The sequence below is a fragment of the Triticum aestivum genome, chromosome 2A (assembly GCF_018294505.1).
Source record: "Triticum aestivum cultivar Chinese Spring chromosome 2A, IWGSC CS RefSeq v2.1, whole genome shotgun sequence".
Taxonomy (NCBI): Eukaryota; Viridiplantae; Streptophyta; class Magnoliopsida; order Poales; family Poaceae; genus Triticum; species Triticum aestivum.
The window spans coordinates 370279606-370283848 of record NC_057797.1 but is presented as its reverse complement, the minus strand read 5'-3'; positions in this window follow the sequence as shown (position 1 = coordinate 370283848).

The window sequence follows — 4243 nt, the reverse complement described above, 5'->3', positions numbered from 1 at the left end:
GGTTGTGCTATCCTCGAAGCACCCCCCAGATGCAGCCATGGCCTATTATGTTCCTTCTGGTCCAAAAAAATCTCCGTAAAGTTTCGTTGTGTTTGGATTATGTTTGATATTGATTTCCTGCTATGTAAAAGATATGCAGAAAACAGCAACTGGCACTTGGCACTATGTCAATAGGTTAGTACAAAAAATGATATAAAATGACTATAAAATGATTATTAAACATCCAAGATTGATAATATAACAACATGGAACAATAAAAAATTATAGATACGTTGGAGACGTATCAAAGTGTCATAACCGTGATAGAAGAAGTTTTTGTTCAGGCCATAATGTCACAGATGTGTCTTTTTTGGTAGTGACTAGGCTTCGGCTTACCTGCAAACTTAGCCAAAATTAGTGTTTATCTCTCTAGTAGTTTAGCCACTTGTGCTTCCATATTCTTGGATCTTCCTTCAAGTATCTGCACATAATTCATTAGTCCAACAACCTTACTGGTTAATTCACCAAGTAAGTTATCATGGTTCTTCAAGATATTCTTGAAGTTTTCATTCTGCTCAGTTTGACTAGCAATAAAACTTTTAAGATTTCCTTCTAGAGTATTTCTGTTGCTAGCATTGGCCCCATTACAATTATTGGGCGCTCCTCCATTACTAGGATAAGGAAGTCTAGGAGCATATCCATTATTTTTTCAATTAGGATTGTAGCTATTACGAGCGATAAAATTCACATCACTAGTTTCTTTACTAGTGATAGCATTCACGTTTACCTATTCTGTACCTTTTATCACGAAGATAGGTTCATCCAGCTTGGTTGTTAACTCCTTGCCACTTTCTTCTATGGCATTCACCATTTTAGTGATGGTTCTCTTAACATGCCATTGGGCATGGTTTTCTTGCATATCATCCAATAATCTCTTGACATCTTCTATGGGCTTTCCCATGATCGTTCCTCCTGCAGCTGTATCAAGCATAGGTTTTGACATGTGATTCAAACCATTATAAAACATATGGAGAATTAACCATTCCTCCATTCCATGATTGGGACAGTTTCTAATAGCTTCCTTCATTCTATTTCACGCAAGCGCTGGTGGCTCACGTTCCTCTTGCTTGAAACCTGTAATCTGAGAACATAATTGCATAATATTTGCAGGTGGAAAATACTTAGACAAAAAATTACTGCAATAATCGTCCCAAGAATAAATACTTCCCTTAGGTAGTGCAAGAAGCCATTCCTTAGCTTTTCCTCTTAAGGAAAAAGGAAATAGACGCAATTTCAGTGCGTTAGGATCATAATCCTTTATGTGTGTCATGTTGCATAATTCAGTGAAATTGTGTAGGTGAATACCGGCATCCTTAGAAGGAAAACCTCCAAATTGGTCCCGTTGAACCATGGAAACTAAGTTCTGTTTAATCTCATACTCAGCGACTGCTACCTCAAGTTGTGTTATAGGTTCACACATGAAGTTGTTGCTGGGAGTAGCAAACTCCCAAGATTATGAGCCATGGTAATCTTTTGGTTTTTCAACTAACAAGACTTGCAACTACAAATTAAAACTTAAACTTAAAAACAGAAAATAAAGCCAAAAACTGAAAATAACTTCAACAAAAACTCTAAACACAAAGACTAGGAATACTAATCTCCTCCCCGGAAACGACGCCAGAAAAAGGATTGATATCTCCTTTTTATTGATCCGGTATTGGAACAGAAAAGAGTATCCCACACCTATTTCCCCAGAGGTGACCCTGGGTTATCGAACTCACAATAGGAAGATTCCCCTGAAGCGATGGTCTCTAGCAAGCTTTCGTCAAAGTGTCAAATCCACCTTTTGTCTGGACCAGCAAGCAAATAGTGATTCAAACACTTATAATAAAAAAGAGGTACGAGTATGAGGTATTATGCTTACAACCTTGTATTTGCGATGGAATCAAATCTTACATTCTTAAGAAGTTGATCTCCACTACTACCAATTCTCTTAACGTGCACACTGTCCACGTCAACATCATGCCACATTAGCATTCAGTTTGTAAAGAGTCATCCCCACAACTTTAGTTCTCTCAACACACAAGCTTCCACGTCATAATTTTTTCTTAGTCCTTTAGTTTTAAGGTGAGTTAATTACTCCTTATAGTACGCATGGATTCATCTTCAAGCCACCACCCGTCCATCAATTGTGTCCTTCCTTTTAATCCTCCAGTGTCTCACATGTTTAATCTAAAATATTAACCGACGAGGCTGTCGAACGACCAGTCGGAGGGACTGCGCCGTACTATATAGAGCTACGTCCCTATACATCTTCCTTCCCGGTTCTCTGCCTGCCATAGCTCACGACGGCTAATTCTAGTTCTGTTAGGTAGATTTCAAACCCATATTTGCACTGCACTGATTGAATATGTGTAGATACAACTGTTGCTGGTATGGAATTTGCCACCGTCGGCCAGCTGAAGTGGCCTGAACCTGCGTCGGTATTTCCCCAAAGAGGAAGGGATGATGCATCACAACTACGATAGGTATTTCCCTCAGTTGTGAAACTAAGGTATCAATCGAGTAGGAGAACCAAGCAATACTATGTAAACGGTTGAAAGGATCGAGATGGACCTAGAGGGGGGGGGGTGAATAGGTACAATTACAAATTTTAATTGTTACTAAGCAATTTTAGGCAATAATGCGGAAAATGAAAGTGAGCCTAACAATTGCAAGTATGATACTAATGAGCTAAGCAAGATAAACAAGTGACACAAATATATGTATGAGTAAGCAAGCACAAGATGATATAAGTAAGTGCTAAGAGACAAGTAACCACAAGTAGAGAGTTAGGGTTAGGAATAACCGCAACTCTGAGAGACGAGGATGTATGCCGATGTTCACTTCCTTGGAGGGAAGCTACGCCACCGTTTAGAGAGGTGGATGTTACCACGAAGGCACACCAACGCCACGAAGGCTCACCCTATTCTCTCCTTAAGACAACACCATGAAGGCATTTCTCAACCACTAGTGGTAGACCTTGGGGTGGTCTCCAAACCCTCACAAACTTTCCGGGGAAAATCACAATGGTCGATTTCTCGCCGGAGCACTCCTACCGCCTAGGAGTCTCCAACCTCCAAGAGTAACAAGACGCACCACAAAAACAAGGGGGAATCAACTTTCGCTTTGGTGAATGTGTAGATCGAGCACTTCTCCTTTGCTTCTCAAAAGTTCAAGAGCTTTGGTTGGCTAAGGAGGGAGATCTCCAAGAAATCGAGGTCTGAAAATGGAGGTGAGAGAAATGGAGTCGTCAACTCCTTCGTGAGGAAGAAGAAGATTATTTATAGGTGGGGATGAAATCTGGCCGTTGGAGGCAGATTTCTGCGCAGCCCAGAAGTTCCGGCTACAGACGGAAGTTCCAGACCCCGGAAGTTCCGGCCAAGTTCCGGACAGGTTCCGGCCTACATAGAAGGTTTGCACCACTCAGTAGTACCCCGGAAGCTGCTGACACAGGGGAAGGAAGTTCCGGCCGCCCCGGAAGTTCCGGGTGACGGAAGTTTCGGCCAGGTTCCGGCGAGGTTCCGGGCTACACAGAGAGATCACACGAAAAGTGCAGTTTCTCTGGGTACCCCGGAAGCTTCCCGGACCCCGCTCGGACATTCCGGTCCCCGGAAGTTCTGGTCGTCCCTGGAAGTTTCGGCCTGAACAGATACTTGGCACTAGGATTTTCAGATCAATGTGAGAAGGTAAGTTGATTCCCCGGATGTTTTTATGATGCACCCCCTCTTAATAGTGCGGCTGCCCTAAGGACTCAAGAAATAAGAAAACATTAAGGTACTCTTCTTTTCTTGAGCGCACCGCTTTTCCTTGTTCCAATAAGAGAGAAAATAACCATCCATGCTTCACTTTTAGTTTAATCAGGGCTGTTAACACTTAGAGCATGCGGTTAGAAACACAAATGAAGTTGTCATCAATGTCAAAAACACTTTAGTGCAATATTGCACTTTCAATCTCCCCTTTTTGACATAGATGACAACAATGCTTGAGAGGGTAAACTCATAAAGTATATACAAATTAAGCAACTTTAATGACAGGAAGGTACTCCCCCACAACCCATGCCTTATTTTAAGATTGCATTTGAAATGAAATGACATGGTTAGAGGATTCTCCCCCTATCACTGTGCATACCCACACAAGAATGATATATAGACATAGCACACTTTACTAACCTTTGTTCTTCATAGTGAGGGTACAGATATAGATATAATCATAGCCTGATAGA